The 21,452-nt window shown below is 43.2% G+C and overlaps 1 protein-coding gene across 1 annotated transcript in view; it reads left to right on the forward strand.

Annotated features, from left to right (window-relative positions):
- The first annotated feature begins 6,775 nt into the window (after positions 1 to 6,775).
- The window catches only part of jade2 (jade family PHD finger 2), a 161,006-nt gene continuing 146,329 nt past the window's right edge, over positions 6,776 to 21,452 (forward strand). The window contains exon 1 of the mRNA XM_053440787.1: positions 6,776 to 7,035. The gene's annotated coding sequence lies outside the window, so the exon portion shown is untranslated. The remainder of the gene's footprint in view (positions 7,036 to 21,452) is intronic.

Consider the following 21,452-nt stretch of genomic DNA (forward strand, 5'->3'; position numbering starts at 1 on the left):
TGCACCTAACCACACAACATCTTACATAAACACGTGTTAGCTGCCCGCATGTATTTACTGTATGTTCATAAATGAACACGCATGTTAAATGCTTAACTCGTGACCTTTTCACTTAACAAGTGTCAGTTTCTGTAAAGACGTGTGGGCCCTGAAATATTTTGTGCCCCAGACATTTTTTCTCTGTATTCCTTCCTCGTGAGTCAGCCCCCAGAAAGACGAGAAAGCACACACACACACAAACACACACACACACACACACACACACACACACACACACACACACACACACACAACACACACACACACACACACACACACACACACACACACAGTAAGAGCTCATAAAAACACACTTTCACCTCTTCTCAAATTCCCCCAGAAAAAACACCAGCGACTCTCCTGAGTATGTTATATTTTGGTCGGCTTCCAAGTCATACAAGTCGCCGCTTTATTGAGTGAACTAACCCATTCAGTTTATGGCCTCGCTCCCTCCCCGCTCTCACTCTCAGCCTGAATTATACACTGATGCTGAAATAATACACTGGGTTCCAGCCGGCTCTGGCAGACAGCCGTTCGTGATGATTCACCTAATGTATGCTTACTCAGGAGAAAACTATAATTGGAAAACACACAGACAACAGGTAGCCCTTTCAAGCGGAGTCCTGACGGACTGTTAATGAGAGAGGATTTAGGGCACCACCCTGTTAAGTGTCTCTGAGAATCACTGGTTGTTGAGTGAATAGTTGAGGGGATTTGTATTTGCTCTGTTTTCTCCTCTTCAAATTTTGGAGATATTTTGAAGTAGCGAAGTTTAACTTTAATGTCCAAATGTGACATTTACGTTCACATGACAAACCCATTGACTCTATTTAAAGATGGATGGCATCACAGTTCCCCATAAGTGAAGCCAGAGTGCCTTGTCTGGCTGCAGGGAAGTTCTCCTCCATGTTTGTAGATGGGACATGGACCAAATTAAAATGCAAAAAACAAATCAAATAAATATTTATCAAAGATGGTCTCTGTCACTTTAGGATTGTAAGAGGAAATGCAGGGAGTGAGCATAACAAAATAAAAAATCGAATAATAAGATAAAATAAAATAAGCTGTCTGAGCATATCTGAAAGTTTTGACTCTCAGAAATAGGCTTCACTTGACATTGCTTTGACTTTTACTACCCACCAAGGGACGGGTGCTTACACACTTTGGGCTCGGGACCCAAATGATAAATGTAGTGCGTTATCCTGGGATCCAAACTAATTAAAAACCAGTGCTCTTCACATGCAGGGGATGCTGGAGCAAGGAGGGTGTGCCAGCTATTTCAGGTCCTGAATCCTGGCCCGTCGTTTAAAAGTTTAACACTCATCTATTGGCCCAATTGCAGTTGACATGAATGCTGTGGCTGTGATGCATCTGTCTCCTTTTTCACGTACACCCCCTCATAGCTGCTTCCATACATCCTGTCATGTCTGCATTGTTGTTAGTGGTACCTGTGCTTGTTGCAGGGGGGTCATGATTGATAAGAGTCCCAAGGAAATTAAGAGAATTAAACATAAGACAAATGTGTGTTTGTGAGGACAAACAACGGATGTTATTTACTCAGCACTTTTCAAAACACAAGTTTGAAAAGTGCTTCACAGATATAACAACTGAAAATACAAAGTGTAATTACAAATTCTAACAAGGAGCTGCCAAGCGTTGAAAAGTCATGTTCCTGCTGCCATAAGTATACTGTCAATTTAATAAAATACAGCACCATACTGTGTTTAAGTACATGCTTTCAAAACAGTAGTAAACTGGAAATGATGTTTCCAGTAATTAAACTGTACAGAAACCTGTAGTCTACTGTGAAATCAAGAAAATACAACAATGTACTGCTAAATCACTACACTGTGTTAAAAGTTAATACGGTAACCTAGTGTAAAGTTGATTACAGGAAAATACAGGCAACCCAGGTATACTCATTCATTTAGTCATCTACCTTGTATGCAAAAGGTTTAGTCCATTAAAATCCTAATACTTACTCGCACTTCTGTCTTTATTTGATCCAAGATAAATTGCAATCTCAGAGTAATAGTTGGTAATATCTATCCTTGCAGGCCATCAGGTTCCTAAACTTTTACTCATGACTAACAACCCTCTGCACATATTTTTCCTGCCTGTTTGCACTTTAGTTGTAAATTGTGAACTGATACACACATCTGCAATAACTATTGCATTGCAGAGCCGACCGGTTTCTTCTTGTCCAGCAGCTTTCATTGTACTGTTGACTTAGTGTTAACCGCATATGACCAATAAAACTTGAAACTTGAGCAGAGCAAATTTGCTGAGCAGTGAATATTTGTGTCATTATACATATAAGCTACAGGGCAGTTCATGAGTGTGAGCAGACAGGGGGTGAACAACTTTACCCTTTTTAACAGCATATAACGTGAGTTATGTTAGAAGTAAGAACCTGACCAGTGAGTCAGCATGTACCATACAAAAAAAAACTACCTGGAGCTGGCTAACCTGAATGGAGTATACAGCTATGGTGAATGCCATTATAGAATTGTTATTCATATCACAACACCACAACTATTACATCAATCTATCCATCTGTCCATCAATCCATCAATCCATCTACCCATCTATTTATCAATCCATCAATCCATCGATCCATCAATCTATCTATCTATCTATCTATCTATCTATCTATCTATCTATCTATCTATCTATCTATCTATCTATCTATCTATCCATCTATCCATCCATCTATCCATCTATCTATCTATCTATCTATCTATCTATCTATCTATCTATCTATCTATCTATCTATCTATCTATCTATCTATCTATCTATCTATCCATCCATCCATCCATCCATCCATCCATCCATCCATCCATCTATCTATCTATCTATCTATCTATCTATCTATCTATCTATCTATCTATGTATCCACAAAAGACAATAGCCAGAAAAATTAGGTGACAGGAGATTATCGATTCTGTCATCAAACACAAGATTAGATTTGCTCAAAGTTTTGCAGAGCATATATCGATTTGGCCCAAGATATGTATTAACTTCTACACACAGACAACACAGCCTCTCTGTTCAGTGTAATTTAATTGACCTTACACTAAATCCTTCAACTTACCTTCACCTTAATCCGCAGCCTGTGATGCAGTGTATGTCTCATGCAGCTCATTTACTTCTGGCAATTGACTCATTAGTTACTAACACTGACCTCTTTAAATTGATGTCTCTAATGATTTAATGATGCGCTGTACAAGTATCACCCCACCCATCTGCTGCAGCCAGCATGATTAAACAAACTACACCACCACTGTTTGACCCAGATCTCGGGTTGGATCTACTCCCTGAACAAACAACGTGTGCATCTCATCAGTCAGGAAACTGCATTAGTGCACGTTACAGCGACCACAGAGAGAGGGTCACATGCAGGCTGTTTCCTCAGGGGACGCCGCCTGTACCTGCATTTTGTGGAGGGCAGGACGAACTGCCGGGACGCTGCTGTTGCACTTGAATGTGTGCCATGAAATCCCTCCTCAGTGTCCTTCACCGCCTCATTTCACTTTGTGCAATAACACCCCACCCTCCCCTCTCCCCACTTCACCCATCCCCAGTGTGATACAGCTGATATGTGCAATTGTGTACCTGACAATCCTTGCCTGTGTGCGTGTGTGTGAGTTTGTACAAAGTGTGTGTACATGCGGGCCTGTAGGTTTCATTCAGCTGGAATCTGCCAACAACTTCATCCACTGGCAAGAAATCTGACCTGTGGTGGGATGTAACAGAGTACATTTACTTAACTACTGCACATTTTTCATGTAGCTGTACTTAGAGTAGATTTCTTTTCAGGTACTTTCCACTTTTACTCTACTACATATATACGCAAATATCTGTACTTTCTGCGTTACGTGTTCCCTTTCTTTTTGTATTTTTAATCAATGACGAGAGGGGAACTGATCCACTCGACCAATCAGAGCGGGCAGGTAACATTACACCTGATATGGATTTTGGAAGGGACCAATGCCGAAACCCAGCCATTATGTAGTGGATCATTCAGGAATGGGTTACACAACCCATTCCTGAATGATCCACAAGTGTGGGCGGCTGTGGCTGAGGGGTAGAGTGGTCGTCCTCCAACCTGAAGGTCGGCGGTTCGATCCCCAGTCTGAACCATCTGCATGCCGAAGTGTCCTTGGGCAAGATGCTGAACCCCGAATGGCCCCCCCATAGAATAACAAAAGTGCTGCAAGTAGATGCACTGTGTGTGTGTGTGAATGTGAAACTGTAATGTAAAGCACTTTGGGTGGTCATCAAGACTAGAAAAGCGCTATACAAATCCATTTACCATCCAAGTACTTTTGTTTTTAATACTTGCTTATCTTAAAACCAAGTACGTTTTTACTCAAGTAGAAATTTATGTGGTACTTTTTATTTCACTTGAGTACATTATTACCTGATTGTTTGTACTTTTACTTGAGTAAAATGAGAACTTTCTCCACCACTGCATTTGACCTGATATATAAAGGTAGTGTGGTGAGGATCATCTGTCATCTGTCAGATACTTAATGAGACAGGCTGATTTGTGGAAACTGACCTGTGCCATGCAGACTTCAGACATCACTAGAGAATGACTAAAAGGCAGCGGACAGTGATTTAGAGCCAGCGGATGGCAGTAGATTATGCATTGATCAAACACCCTCCTCCCTCTTAAATATAGATTTTAGAGGAAAGTGTGAAGGAAGGTAATTTACTCGCCAGCCATGTCCTTTGGATCGCTCTGAGCCAAATCAATCACCGCTGGAGAGATATTATCACTTACAGTAAAGTGCCACCACCTGCCTTTCAGTTTGAACTGAATCTTCGCCTGCCAATTATAGTGACACCAGTTAATGGTGATGGAGATAATTTAATATCAGGATTTGAAAATATGTGGAAACGCTGAGATTGAACTTTAGGGGGAGAAAAAAAGTTAGGGATGAGTAAGTCAAATCTCAGAGTTTTTAAAAAAGGGGTTTACCTATGATTTGCCTCTGAAGATTGGGTCAATCGTTTGTTGTTAGAATATTAACACAAAAATCTACACAGCTGATTTGCATGAAGTTGTGTGGAGGGGTGGGGCGTGACCCAAGGAAGAACCCAGATCTGGATCAGGGGGCAGATCCAGGAATGTTCCTTCACTTTGTTTAACATTGCAAAATCTATCTATCAGAGGATGATTCATACGTGTTGAGGAAAATCATCAGTGATGTTTAAGGGACTGAAACCTACGAGTGATCCAAATAATCAGGATCTAGTGAATTTAAATGAGATTATATAAAGGGACCGTTGGGCCTCTGGGTGTCATTCTACTACAAAAGTTTGTAAGTAGTCACGTTTTTTTTCTTGAATTTTTAGATGTAATTTGTTTGTCTTAATTGGGATTAAATAACTGTTTAGAAACCTTTTTGTAAAATGATATATTCTGCCTTGTACATAACCCTAACCCTAACCCTAACCCAAGTCTTGATTTTATTTTAGAAAATATGCTTATGAAGATAAACTTGACATTTTACAACTTTACAAACCTGGAGCCTAACTCCAGGTTTGTTTCTATATATTTATATGTCGGCCTATATCTGTAAAACATGAGTAATAATGAGTGTTAAAAAGGTGCAAAGCGCAATGTGCTTGAGCAATGTTTAAAACATTTTCACTGATGACTTTTGGAATGATTTAAATGAGTACCTTACTGAATTGTGCATGGTGATGAACATATTAATGACCCCTTCTTGGCCCCTGATCCCAGATCCGCCACTGCAGGCTCTACCTTTCCCTCTAAGATTTTAAATGCAGGACTTTACTTGTATTGTAGTACTTTTTTAAAGTATGAAATCAGTACATTTACTTCATTAAAATATCAGAATACTTCAGTGCCACTTCAGTGCCACTCACCGACGCTCCCGCGTCGGTGAGCAGCGGCAGGTGGAGGGTCAGTCCCCCTGCTCTCCTCTCCGAGGCGCAGTCCTCTCAGTTGTCAGAGGAGGAAGTGCAGCCTGCGGTGAGCTCAGAATTGAAAGTACGCCATAAATATGGCGCCAAAAGAGTTTTCAAGCTGAAGATAAAAAGCGGATTTTTCTTGGACTCCCTCCGCGGTGACCGGTTCTTTTTCTCCCTCGTCTTCCTCGGGGAGGGAGGAGACAGGAGAGGCTCGGGAGCCGGCTGTGCGTGGAGCGTCGGTGCGGAGCGGAGTGCACGTCCAGCGGGCACAGCGAGTGAGGAGGAGCGGGAGCGGGGCTCGGTGCCGGAGAGGAGGAGGAGAGACAGCGCTGGTTTATTTTAGAAGGAGGGGACGCGGAGAAAACTGCGCTCCTCTTTCCTGACTCATCGCTTGGAAATAAAACATCCCCTTCCTTTTTGGATTCTTATTTGCCTCTTCCTCCTCCTCCTCCTCGTCTCTCCTCTTCGTCCCCTCCTCCCCCTTCTCCTCCTCCTCCAGTACCTCTGGCACTGAGGAGGAAAACACAGGCGGATTTTGATACCACGTTTGGGGCTGCTTTTTTTTTTTGTGCAAAATGCGACATGCTGCCCTGTGAGCTCCGTGTTGTGCGCACATCGCCGTGAACAGCGGCGGCAGCAGCGGCGGCACCGGCTCCGGGTTTGTTGTGGACTCGCAGGAAAAGGCTGCAAGTTAGTCCGGCTGACACTTGAGTTTTTTAGGGAGGGTGGGGGGGTAGGAGGATTTTATTTCGGATTTCCGCGCTGGGCTGACGCGCTGTCAACACGCACCGTGCAGGGAGCGAGGGGGAAGGCGACGGGAGGGGGACGGTCCTGTCACCCCCACCGGCGTGGATCTAGAGTGCGGGGCTGAAAAGCCGCTAGCAGCCTGCCAGGGGGCACCGAGTGGGCAAAGTGAACTAGTGCTACAACACCCCCCCTCCGCCGTGCCACTACATGTGCCTGGCTCCGGCTCCCGATGAGCTCCTAATCCGTGGGAATCGGCCGAGGACTGAGGACCGTCTCTGCACCCGGAGCTGACTGCGATCAAGGTAAAAAAACAAACACCACGACACCAGCACGGCAGGGTCTGAAAGTGGGAGTGTTGCAGGGGCACACAAGTCCCAGTGTGCTGCCTCCTGCTAGCGCTACATCAGGGCTACACCAGTGCTAGGCTAGCAGCAGCCTGGCACGCACTTTTTTTGCAGCGGGCTTGTCAGTCACTGTGAGCGGCTGCGGGGCTCCGGCGGGGTCGGTACCCCGGCCCCGGCGGCCTGGGGGGGGGACGCTTGGACGCACTGTGCATGTTTTGCGTTTGTGTGTGTTGCAACGAAGAAAATGACAACACACGCGCACGCACACGCACTCTCCATGACTTCAGTAGATATTTCATAGACTTACATAAAGACTTGCTCTAACCGTAACCATTACCAATTACATAAACCAACATTAAACCTAACTCAAGCTTAACCTGAGACATGTCTTCACCTTACAATGTAATGATTCACATGATGGGGACCTGATGTTTGTCTCCATCGGGTGACTGTAAACATATGTAGGTTCTCACATCATGAGTAATACCTGGACCACACGCACACGCACACACACGCACACTCACACACTCACACACACAGGTTTTCACACCTATCCTGTGCATTGGACTAATTGCCTTAACCAAGGCCAAGTGTTGCCCCCATGAGACCAGGCTTTGGACCCCATGAGGTCTCCTGGTCCTGACAAGGTCAGTGTTTGTGCACGAGAAGACCCTAAAGTTGTAGCAAAAACAAAACTAAAAAGTACACACACACATACATGCACATGCACACACACATGCACATGAAGTTGCGTGTAGAGCAGCAGGTCTGGGTGCAGGGTGGCAGCGGTGGCACCAACCGTTCGCTGTCCCTGGATGATTTGCTGCTTCCTTCACTTCCCTTCAGTAAAATAGTGAGAGAGGCTGGCTGAGGGGTGAGAGAACTGGGGGTGGAGGGGAGCAGCAGTGCTTTTAGGAAGGCTGAGCACGCAACCACACACATACACACATCAAGGAATTAGAGCAACTCCTCACTGCCTCCTTCACCACCCTCCTCCTCCTCCCCCCCTCCTCCCGCTGCTGCGTCGTGCTGTGCAGATCGAGCTGGTTTCAGGAGAGGGAGAGAGAGAGGAGGGGGGAGTGGCTGTTGTTTACCTCATCTAAGCCACAGCGCTATCTGTATCCCTGGGTTAGGGTTGGATGAGTGTGGCTGTCTCATCCATCCCTGGAAGAAAAAAACCCACAACAGCACACGGCCTTAACATGAGGATGCAGGTGCTGATGGTGGGAGTCCGATGTGAGCAGGATTAATGGGGTGCAAGTGGTGCATTAGATGAATTGTACCCAGCCACTCCTCACAATTGCCTGGAGAACATCTAAAAGAATATTATTTCTGCTTATTAGTGCTGGTCTTTAATGGGAGAGAGATCTTTTTTTAATAATCATTTCTTCCGAGAGCACGTGTGAGACTGAACTGGCTCCAGTCTTGAATCAATTAAAGCTGGAATCATCTGGGGGCTTGTTAAACGTTCCCGCTTGCGACAGCACACCCTCCGCTCTTACCACCAACACACACACTCACACACACACACACATACATACACACACCATCTCCGTTGACATGTGCACTACAACCAGCAACTCTCAACGTGCTTCTTACTCACTATAAACACACACTCAAGTACAGATTCATGCACCATGCTCCTCAAAGTCTCTCCCGCAAACTAGCTTCTGCACACACACACACACACACACACATGAGCACACAACACACTTGCACACACAGCCCTCCTCCCGCTGGGTATGAAACCGGAGATGAGTCATGGTGTGTGGGGGCATAACAACTCTGCCTCCATCCCTCTATCCCCCCTCCCCGTCTTTCATATCTTTCCTGATGCAGGGCTATCTTATTTTCCCTCATTCTCATTATCTTTCTCTCACTCTCTCTTTCCCTCTCTTTCTTTCTTTCTTTCTCCCCCCCCCCCCCCCCCCCCCTCCTCTCTCACCCAGAGACAGGGGCTGTTTACAAGGCGAGCGAACAGGGATGGGAGCTGTTTTCATTTTGCATCCGTTCTTTTCTCATCACAGCCCTCCAGCCACTCATCCATGTTTCAGTGCCTCTTTCCTCATCCGTCCCTTCACCTATTCATCTTTTTTTTCCTTTCTTTCCCCAACCCTTAATCAGTCAATCCATCTCTCCATCCTTCTCCTCATCACCTCTTCATCAAGAATTTCCTGTGCTTTCTCATCATCTGAATGAACAACCATGAAGAATGAGTGTGTGTGTATGTCCATCTGTATCAACTCTCCGTGTACAGTACGTCATGTGAAACTCAAGCATGCAGACCTTCCAAGCCTCTCATGTGTACATGCGCACACGTGTGTTTGTGGGCGGGGGTGTAGTATAGCGTGTGTGTGTATATGTGTCTGCTGCGTTAAGCGCTAAGCTCTGATTGGATGGAAAAGGGGGTAAGGACCCCCACGTGGTGCGTTGTAGCGCATTAGCAGCTACGTAGTGAGGAGGAGGAGGGGTGTTCATGAATGGTTCATTGACGTCACATAAACTGTAACCTCAATCTTTCTATCTCACACACACACACACGCACAGAGGCAAGCATGCCCTTCCATGTGCTCATGCGTTTTTACACACATTGCCAAAGAAGGCTGCAGGGCAAATGTGTGTGTGTGTGTGTGTGTATGATTCAGAAATACATGTCAGATAAGAAGGATAGGAACCAACTGAGCTGAGGGATTTGTGTGTGTTTGTGTGTGTATGTATGTGTGTGTGTTTGTGTGTGTGTGAGTGTAGCTCCCTGCAGGCGTGTTGACTAGCTGTCATGTCACTAACTCTCTGATGTGCTCTGCTCTGCGTACTAACTTACTAGCCAGCATGCCTGCGACAAGGGTATAACTGCTGGCTGACTACTATCTGCATGTGTGTGTGTTCATGAGTGTGTGTTTCTGTATGTGTGTGTGTGTGTTCTTGCTGGCGTGTAGCTCTCTCATCCTTTGATTGCTTTGATTTTAGGTGTTAATAAGCTCTTATGTAATTTCTAGAATTGGTCAAATGATTGATGTCTAAAGATGTTGAAGAGACAAAATAATAATAAAACAAATAAAATGTTTCACTTATTTATTTATCTTTGATAAAGTTCATTACAGTAACTTCACAGTTGCAGCTGCTGTCAAACTTTCTTTTTGCAGGAAGGCTTTAAACATTGACACACCTCTCGATGATTGTGATAACCTGTTATTCCTTTTGTTTAATTCACGTGTCATATTTATAAATTCATCAATTTATAAATTTTGCGACTTGAAACCATGCAGTGGATTAAACGCTGCATGCATGTTTTCATGCATTAGCACTTTTGTGTTGTGACTACCCTTGCTCTCGGTAGATGACCCCTCTGTGGCCTAGAGCCTCATTAGTGGGTTCTTAAGTGTGTGTATATGTTTGTGTGTGTGATGACGTCAGATTTCAAGGACGGGTAAGGTGGGGGTGTTATAATTTGATTTCCTGTTCCACTGTGCCTCAGCATCGTTAGTTGAGGATAATTGTTCAGTCTCTCTGCCGGCACAAAGCACAGGTCAGGAAGGAAATCGCTAACATATTTCACATTCAGGTTTTTTCTAACAGTACAAATTGGAACGTGCCTCATTGCTCAGGTTGCTCTCCTGACTGAAAAAGACCAGTGAACGTTGTGGAGTCGCAGATCAAATGAATGATCCTCTTTTTGTCAGAGTTCACTCTGTGAAGTCAATGTTACCACATGTTTGACAGTGATATCATTAGAGCGAGTTATGTTTCATTTTCTTTGTACTTGAGTGTTTTTATTTCCCCTCAGTAAACGATACAGTGATGCTGCAGTAGGACTCTGTACATCTAAGTTATAAATTCTATATCTGTAAATTTATATTAATTGAGCACAATTCCAAACATATTCCGGTTTCTGCCTCAGTTTGAGCATTTTCTGAATATTTAACTTTTTCCCCCATATATAGACCAAAAGAAAAAAGAGTTGACAGATCATTCATATTGCAAATTGTTTTGTGTGTGTGGACTGAAATCAGCTTTGGTAATAGCAAACTGGATGATGTTGTCATGAAATACCACAGGGTCCATGTTCATTGACTTCACTTCTAAGAAGGCTATATGTTTGAATTTCATTTTGTACTTAAATAAATAAAATTGCAGCAAATAGTTGATTTGAATCATTTGTCAGACAAACAACCGATCACTACTATTTTCACAGTTGATCGGTTGTTTTGTGTCTGAATCTTCTAAATTTTTGTCATTGTTGTTTTCATGGAATTAATTGCTGTACTTAGCCTCACTGTCGCTCCCTTCAATTCAAGTTCTCAGCCAATGTCATCATGATGCATTTCATTGGTCACGTGTGTTGTTATGCATGTACTGTATGTCTCATCTGGTTCTATAGGGAGATGCATGCCTTCTGTGACTTCTTGCTTACTGCCACTTCTCTTTCGGGGGAAAAAGTGTGTAGGCTGTAAGTGATGGACAAGCTGACAGATGCTGTCTGAGCTCCTGATGGGAAGTGTTTCAGGACTGTGTGTGTTTGTGGGGAGAGAGAGAGAGGGAGAGAGGGAGAGAGGAAGCGAGTAAACAACAGACCGACACAGTATGTCAGACCTTCCTCTGCTGTTTGGACACCTGCTGATCCAGTATGGAAATATGCTGCTGATTCACTGTTTCATCTTTGAACATTTGTTTGTGCTTAATGTATTTTTGAAATCATGAAACATATTAAAGTAAATAAAATAAATCAGGAGAGCAGATTTTCTGTGAGATGGGCGGGGGGACTACATGTTTTTGTTTTTCATATATGTTGAAAGTAGCTGAGATTTAGGACCTGGTATTTGAAATGACTTTGAAATGAAGTTGTCATACAGAAAAAGATTTAAAAAAGGATTGTTGGCATCGAAAGGACGAGGAAGAAAGAGGATGATGAAGTGCAGATGAAGGGGTCGTTGATGAGAGATGCAGAGGGAGTAGGTTAAAGGTTACAAAGGAGAAAACAAGGAAGGTGAAGCCAGCAGGAACAGGAAAGAGAGAGGGAGGGAGACGAGGAGATGTAGGGAGGGGAGGATGAAAGACGACAGGACGGATAGAGGAGGGGACGTGCAGGTATATAAACAGGGAGGTGATATATTGGGGGTCACTGCGAGTGAAGGACAGAGTGCTCATCCTCCATCTCTCTGCCCTTTTTCCATCCCTCCTTCACTCCCTTCCAGGAGCTAATGAACTCCTGATGGCAGTGTGAATGGGAGCAATGGATCAATCCTCCATCCCTCCCTCTGTTCCTCTCCCTCCCTCCCTCCCTCCTCCCACCTGTCCTCCCCCTTTGCACTCTCTCCTCCCGGGTTTCTGGCAGGGGCCCCAGCCTCACTGGCTGCGACCCACCTCCTCTGTTGTTTGTCAGCAAATTTCCGGAGAATGAGCTGGAGGCTTAGTTAGAAGATAATTTGGACCTCAGCCTCTTCCTTCAGTTTTTTTCTTCTTTTTCTTCATTTCTTCTTTCCTTCCTTCTGTCTCTCTCGCTCAGTCCTCTGCTCCCTCACTCCTGCTCCCATAATGCAGCAGCGGGAGCAGTGACAGCGTCAATAAATATTGTGTTAATGTTCTGGTGGCTGGAGCCAGTAAGGTGATAAAGGAAATCTATTTGATTTCTGTGGCTCGTTTGTTTGGCCTGACGCCTCTGTGGTTAAAGTGCATACGTAGGTTTGCATATTGTTCCTGAATAGATGAGTTTCTACCATAACACCTTTTTATATTTTTACTTCTGACCCTTTGCCATCCGACCATGTTTGAAGGCCTATGTGCTTACGTTGTGTCAAAGTGTCTTCATCTGAAGGCAGGACGCAAAGCCCCCTCTCATGAGCATTTTTTCAGAAATCTTTCGGGGATTTTTATTTTCAGAACACAGTACGGGCTGGGTTAGAACTCAACCTGTGGCGCTGCAGGATGCCCTAAGCCTCTATATCTAGGGTGCCCATTTTCTGTACATTTTACTAAGGGGGCAGGTAGGAAGTGTTCCAGTTTCAGAAAATGTCCCGAGCAACTGACTCCTTTCTGAAAGCAACTATGTGAGGGACTAGATAGCCCAGTTCTGCCTTGGAGCTATTCATATAAAAAAAGTTCAAACCCAGCAAACTTTCTCACCTCTGCACACCTGGCCAGTCGCTGTGGGAAGTCTATCTGTTTGTCTGGATTCAAAATAACAGAAGAAATCCTTTGCTATATTAAACGTGGCCGCCCCAGTTCCGACTCTCCATCCTTTTGCTGCTTTTATCCTCTCTTTATGTTTTTCACTTTCCCGTAAGGACCAGGCTAGGCTGTTGGCATCGTTAGCGTTTCTCATTTAAACCACACTGCCGCAGTGAGCAGGGAGTATCTATTTATTTCTCTATACCTGTGTTATGTTACTTCACTTCACTTCGGGAAGCTTCGGTCCCCTGAGCAAACAGCAGGATATGTATTCACTTTACAGAGACAACCGTCCTCCATATTTGATATGAGGCGCAAACTTCCTTCCATCCAGCAGATCCCCGTGGAGAGTTCAGTGTCAGGGGCGGGGGACCACCACAGGGGAGAGTTCTGATGGGAATGGTGATATCAGCCTCCGAGAGTGACTCATGACTCACTTAAGTGGCTTTGAGTCTTTCAGTTGTGTGCGCGTGTGCGTGCGTGTGTGTGTGTGTTTTGACAAAAGCCTTATCCCCAATTGGAACAAGCTTGTTTTAGGTTAGTGGTTAATTTTGGTTTAGTTTAGGGTTAGGCAGGCACGGTCCCCCAAAGATGACGTGTGTGTTTGTTTGTTACTATATGTGTGAGTCACTGATTGAGGTTGTGAGCACATCATTAAATTGTTGGCTGAGAAGTTGAGCACGTCGTTGTGCTGTGGTTTTTGTCTTTAAACTTTTTTTTTTACAGATTTTTGTGATTATCTGCCGTTTCTTTGCTGCTGTGTGACTCAATCAATTCCCTAACGGTGTTCAGCTTCATCCCGCTTTCCTTGGTACTTGATTTTCAAACATCCCAAAACTGGAGTGCAATTATCTCACTCCTGGGGGGGATCTCATGAGTAATTACAGGTCATCCTAAGCGGGACATTAATGGGTGTGAAGGAAATCTCATGGTAGTCCATCCAGTAGTTATGTTTGCCAAGGATGTTTTCACCCCTGTCTGTTTTTTGTAGATTACCCAAAATCTAGGGAACAGATTTCCACAAAACTTGCTGGAAGAATGGGACATGGGCGGAGAAGGAAACCCATGAAAGGCCTTGAGTCAGACAAAGGGGGGAACTCTCTCTTTTGCTCAGCTTCTCTCCAGAGGAGCCAGGAATCCCTTTCTTTAACACTGCCTGATAGGGCATTTTTCACCAATTTCCCAGGGGATAATGCATGGATCTTGATGATGACAAATAGGGCTAGAAACCTGCAACATCCACTAACATGTAGCAGCGGTAACACAAAGTGGCCTTAGCCATAAGACTTAATTTAAGGGGACCGTTTAGTCTTGGGGGTCGTTTGCGCTCTACTGAGTGCCATTCTAGAAAACCAATAAAGTCTAAGTGTTGAAGGTACTAGAGAAACCTTCAAAGGATCACCTGTGTTAGTGGCTTTATCCTCTGAGAACTCTGAGTGTCTGTATATTATGGAAGTTTTTTTAATAGGTTCATCTTGCTGACCCACATTTTTTGCATCATAGTGTCAGATAAATGAGTGATGGGGAATTTTTCTTTTGAACACCCCATGAAAATGCGCTGGGGCTTATTGCAGACGACAAACCGCAAATATCAGTTCTTCCTTTTGAAATGTTGAGGTGTCGAATGATGGATTCTTGCCAATTTTATCCATACACAGAGCAGGAGAAGTGTGTGTTTGTGTTTGTGTGTGTGTGTGTGTGTGTGTGTGTGTGTGTGTGTGTGTGTGTGTGTGTGTGTGTGTGTGTGTGTGTGTGTGTGTGTGTGTGTGTGTGTGTGTGTGTGTGTGTGTGTGTGTGTGTGTGTGTGTGTGTGTGTGTGTTTCATGTTTGGCTGTTGAGTAGGTTGCTGTCGTCTTTCTTGCACACCTGTTAGCAAGGGATGTTTGATGCATGTGATGTGTGTCAAATGTGTTTTTCTCTTTTTCTTCATTGCCAAGGCATTCATCTGTACTCTGTACTCTGTGTGTGTGTGTGTGTGTGTGTTAGATGTTAAATACTAAATACTTGATACCCAACATTTCAGATTGGTACACAACACAAATTCAAATATGCTCCCACACACCCTGACTTTTGATTCTTTCAGCTCATTCACAATAGTTTCCCTATTTCTCCATTTCTCTCTCTCTCTGCTCTCCTTCTGTCTCTTTCTTTTCTCTCCCTGGACTTTCAACCTTAATTTATGAATCTTCTCTTCTTTTCTTTGGAGCTTTTTCTCTCTCGACCTGTCAAACTTGTCGGTGTGAACCTCTCTCTTTTGCCCAGCTTCTCTCTAGCGACTCTGTCCAAAAATAGCTGAGAGAGAGAGAGAGAGAGAGAGAGAATTGGGGAAGAAAAGTGAATGAAAGGGAGTGAAAATAGACCTTCTAGTTTTACGTGTCTTTTATGTATATACACACACACACACACACACACACACACACACACACCTGTCTGTCCCCTATTATCTTGCCTGTCGTTTTTTCACCAATAAGAAGAGGAGAATTTTGTCTGTGGGGGTTGACAACAAACAGGGAAAGAGGGAGGAAGGTGATGACAGGGAAACTGGAGGAGTGGTAGTGAAACAATGATGGATGGATGACTAGAGTATGTGGAGAGAAGCAGTGACTATAAGAGAACTAAGGTGAGAAAGAGATGACAAGAAAAGTTTAGAGGAGAAAGCAGTGAAGTAAATTACACACACAACTAGACGCAATAAGCACACCAATATACAAACCTCTATCCTGGAAACACACACACACACACACGCCTCAGAGAGAGGACTTGTTATGAAGCAATTTATATGCAAGGATTCTTTATCAAACTGACTGACCTCTGGGTCCTCAAGGCGCTCTAAGCACCGGCCAGTTGTGTGGGTTTCTGTGTGTCTGTTTGTGTGTGTTTGGCTAACGGCTTCACTTCCTTAGATTCTTGTTGATGCTTGTGTCATTTATGTCTGTGTGTGTGTGTGTTTGTGAAAGCAGGCATTGCAGCTATAGAGCACGTCCATCATATGCATTATTGATATCAATCTTATACGCTTGTTGAGCTTTATACATAAAAGTATATTTTGTGTGAGTGTGTATGTGTATGTCCAGCTCCAGCAGTTACTTGATGTCTGTTTATTGTTGATGGATCTGTCTGCCTCGCCTGACAGCCAGACTGCCTACTCATCTCAGGAGAGCTGTGTGTGTGTGTGTGTACTTATGTTTTTGGGGTCATATTTTGACTGGCTCACACAACTTCAAAAGGCAGTTTGATGGTTAAGGTTATAGGGTAAGGGGGCTAGGGAATGCATTATGTCAATGAGTGTCCTCACCACCATCGAAAGAACAGTGTGTGTTATGTGCAACCGTGTGTGTCTGTGTGTGTCTGGGTGTGCCTTTTGCTCACTGGGCTTCTGCCGCTACAGTCTGTTAATAATAGATCTCATGGCAACCATTGTTGTGTGCTGACCTTAAGTGCTGCAAAGTGCTGAGAAAAGACACCGACCCACATCAGTGTTTCTGCTCAAGTGAATGCACTGTCATCCACAGGGCTTACAGCGGGGCCGAGAGACAGACAGGCAGACAAGCAGAGGGATGGCATACTTGCAGACATACAAACAGATGGCAGGCAAATGGGTAGACGGGCAGAAAGGCAAAGAGTCAAGCAGTCAGACAGACAGAAAGACAGATGGCCACATTATAGGCAGACAGACGGGCAGACAGAGTGAGAGATGGGAAGCAGCCAATCAGACGGATCTGGAGTGGTCTTTCGTTCAGAATAAAACTGATTAACATGTTCACACGTACAAAAGGACATTTTTTCACTTCACAGTTGGTCTCGACCCTACTATATAAAGTGCCTTGAGATGATGCTTGCTGCACTATACGAATAAATTTGAATTGAGTTGAAACTATTAGCTGTTTAATCGATTTCTGCTTTATTAACCATTAGCCTACTATTTAGCTCTGAATTGCTCGTTTATTGAAGTTTGTGAATGGACCGTCAAACATTTTTTTTGTTTGAGCCTCTTTGATGAGCATTTATGATATTTCAGCTTTATATCTTTATCAATGGATTACCTTTTTTTTGTTTGTATTGCTGCACAATTTACTGATGAAATGATGAATGATTGAATAGGAAACAAGAAAATCCATTATTATCGGGCAGAGCTTGACTTAGAATCCTTGTCTTGACATCTGTATTGTCTCTGCGGCACATGGTTTGTTCCGAATAAATATCACAAGAAATGGCATAACCTGCTACAAGATGAGACAAATGAAGAGTAGAAATTAAAGGATGTCACATGTTCAATGACAGGTATGATCTGACGGAAGTGCAGTACTTTTTTTGACTTTTAAAACAACTTCATTCTTGTGATTTACAACAAACACTGCTTTCATCTGCAGTGGCATCTGTTGTCTTCATGACACTGGAGCTGAGATGATAAACCTCGACATGACAGCTCCCGACAGTGAAGCCCCCTCCACGTAAAAGGGAGTGAAAATATAGATCATAGACAAATCGAAACTAAGTACACGTCAAATGATTTTTCCCTTATATTTGGTTGATGCTATTATTTGTCATACTTGACTGCGTGGATTGGCGGGACCTCTTTAACATAGGGTAGTGTCACTGGTTTACATGTTACTCCTGTAACTTTGTTTACTCTTTTGCTTCTTTGACTTAGTCCATAATTTTTTTTTCTTAGATGAATGACATGTATGCTAAAAGTGAAGGCAAAATATCTCAATTGCCACCTGGTGGTCGGCTGCAGTATGGGTCATAAACCTTGCCTCCTCCGTGTCAGTGGACGGGTCATGGACCAAACTAAAAAGTCAATGTCCTTGTCAAATATTTTTTTCTCATTTTAGTTAGTTCTTATCACAAAGATGTTTTTTTAGAGTGTATATTTTTCTGATAAGTTTGGATTAAATAGTTATTTAATGCTATATAAACAGGCTGAAACGTCATGATTGACAGCCTAAACTGACTTGTGCTTGGAGTGTTTTGTCGAGACCTCCCGACCGCTCCATCCCTCGATCGCGACTGTGCAGACTTTGGCTCCAGATGCACAGATGTGTTCGTATTCAGGACATTTTAGCACCATTTCTGGACAGTGGGGGAAAGTGGAGATGCGTGGTATGTCTTTATATACAGACTTCAGTCCAATGTAGAAAACATTTCCGTGTGAGTTGAGAGCTGTTGTCAGAGGACTGGGTTATGTCAGCTTCACCACAGAGCGATTTACAGGTGCGGATTCCCTCAGTTTGGACTCACTTTGCTCTCACCTTCACAGAGGTGTCAACCTAAAACAAAGAATTGCTGGAGAGTTGAGAACAAGCTGTTACCAACATACTGGGAGTGTGAGCACACCCTGAAACAGTCATGCACCTAGTAGACACCATTCGGAAGGACTGCTCTCTTTTTTCCTCCGTCATGCAAACTGGGTTCCTGTGCTGGAGCTTACCCTACTTTAGTAGTAGGCTTGTGGATCCTGTGAACTGTTAAATGTTCAGTGTGTTAGATTTAGGTGAAAGGTATCTACTGGCAGAAATTGAATAATCATAGTGACGTTTTCTCTAGTATTTAATCATCTAAATTGTACAAATTTCTTTTTTTTATCCTACAATAGCTCCTTTATATTTAAATACTTTATATTTTACATTGTACAGATCCTCTCTACGAAGGTCGCCATGTTTCTAACAGTAGCCCAGACTGAAAAACCAAACAACTTTTGAGTTTTGATGACAACTAAAGGCTTCCCACAGGTTCTTCTTCATGTTTGGAAGGGGAGGGTGAGGGGAGGGGTATTCAGCTGCAACATGCAACTTCACCACTAGATGTCACTTAATTCTACACACTGAACCTTTAAAGTATCTGACCCATGACTTCTCTCCCACCTGCGGTTTGGAGTCCAGATTCAGCTGTTCTCTCAGGCCGGATCTGCTGCACATTTCAGTGAACAGTTCCCTTTTAAATGCTCAGTCACACACAGTGTTCTCGACAGTGTCATAGTCAGCCAATTAATTAGCTCCCCAGGCGACTTGGCTTTCCCAGCATGCATTACTCACCCTGCTCGCTGTTTGTCTTATTGTAAATGTTTTGTGCTGACAGTAAACTATCCCCCGAAAATAGTGTGACTTACACCGACATGAAAATGAGAGCTGGGGATGGCTGTCGGAACATGAGGCCGCTTGTGTAGTCGCAGCCAGGTTTGAATTTCAGTTTCGGGAGTTTTCGATATTTATGCTTTTCAACACTTTTGTATCATGACACACAAAACCTGCTGTATGTCTGTTTTGGATTTATATGGTCAATTTCTGTAATTTAAGTGAGGATAGTGGTATACACAAGACTTAGGAGTTGAGTTTAAAAATAATTTATTTTAACACTGAGAATTGTGTTCTCGGCTCATATTTACATTTGAACCTTCATAAACTTTTAAAAATCCATCACCAAGCCATGCTGTTGGCCATTTCCTCTCTTGTGTGAGTGTGTGCGTCTGTGCGTCTGTGCGTCTGTGTGTGTGTGTGTGTGTGTGTGTGTGTGTGCGTGTGTGTGTGTGTGTGTGTGTGTGTGTGTGTGTGTGTGTGTTATGTTCTCTGGCGCTGGCATTAAAATGTGTCAAGGATCTCACATTGACAGCTCAGTTATTCAGGATGTGAGGGCGCATTTGAGATGTGTGGTCACTCTAGGTGCATGTGAAGACAAGTTCTAATGGTAGGTGTGAACTAGTGGATTTAGAGTTGTAACCATATTATTTTCACCTTCACATAACCAATTCCGATATCTGGACTTTGCATAGACTGATACCAGTGCATTTTAGAACCACAACTATCATTGTGTGGCCTGGCTCAGGTCCCTCTTCAAATGCTTTATGAAATTGCCGGTGTTGTAATTGGCAATGCTAGAGCCATCCCTTGAATTGGAGGTTATGCATACAGCACACGTCACCATTCAGATTGTGGGACTTTCCAGAATGAATATTTGTTGAAATTTTTGCTCGCCCTTGCCAACACTTCACAGATATCACATTTTCTTCACTAGAAAAAATGGCCAAGATTAAGTGATCTCCGGGAAAATAAAATTGCAGTTTTATCTACATGTGAAACTTAATATATTTAATGACGTAGCGTCGGATTGGGACATAGATTTGTTACTTGCCGATGCCTGACTCTGGATTTTCTTTTTCTTTCTTTATCCTAAGATCCCCCCCGTGAGTGACCTGTATAAAGATCTTTATACTTGCATTGCAGGTTCCAATCCTCATATTAGATTTCCATGTTAACAAGGAAAAACACATTTTCTTCAACCACTTTCTCCTTGTTGCATTAAGACATAGAGTTCATATTCACACCCATTAGCGTATTATTTTAATTAATGGGCTCATTAGCAAAGCTACTGGGGTTTAATATAGCATGGTGATTACAGCAGGATGTAGGAAGTTAGGGGTGATTCATATTTATGTGAGGTTCACATGTGTTTTTTTTCCAATATGTGGTTGTATGTTCTATATTCTATATATGAGTGTGTAGAATTTGTTTTTGTTTGTGTGGAGATGAACAGATCCTTCCTGTTGCCTCACGTGTTCTTTATTTTTTTTAATTTTTTTTACAGTTTAACTCATCTTTCTGCCTCCAACTGTTGAGATAATCCATTTTTTCTTTTGACTCATGATCTCTGTCTTCTCACGCCTATTTATTTCCTAATCTCTGGTTCATCCTCAGTTCCCTCTGCTCGTTTCCAAACTTCATCTTTTCCCCTTCTTTTAGCCCGGAGACTTGTTATTTACTGATTAACAGTGTTCAGCTACAACAACCACATTATTTCATGATACTGTTGTATTTAATTCTGTCTGATCGTATACTCTCACTCGTACAACATGGTTTCATTGACTTCGACAGCTGGTTGCCTCCAGCTATTTTACAGCTCAGCTCTGACAGAGTGCAGGTGTAGACAGTGATGGTACAGTGTGAGATCATAACACAACAAAAACCAATAGTGTGATAAGGCAGTCAAATACAACACAGCAAATGGGATGAAAGCAGTGAATATGTAGCATTTTTTCTGAAAACGTATGTACGATGTGAAGCATTTCGCAATAAGATGCAGTACAAACTTCAGATACAGATATAAATATAATGGAACATATACAGTCTTTAAACTCAATCAAGCGGCACCTCATTTCATACACTCATAGATCTCAGCCCTCTAAATATGCCAGATTTATTGTATTATTTATGATC

The sequence above is a fragment of the Pleuronectes platessa genome, chromosome 15 (genome assembly GCF_947347685.1).
Source record: "Pleuronectes platessa chromosome 15, fPlePla1.1, whole genome shotgun sequence".
NCBI lineage: Eukaryota > Metazoa > Chordata > Actinopteri > Pleuronectiformes > Pleuronectidae > Pleuronectes > Pleuronectes platessa.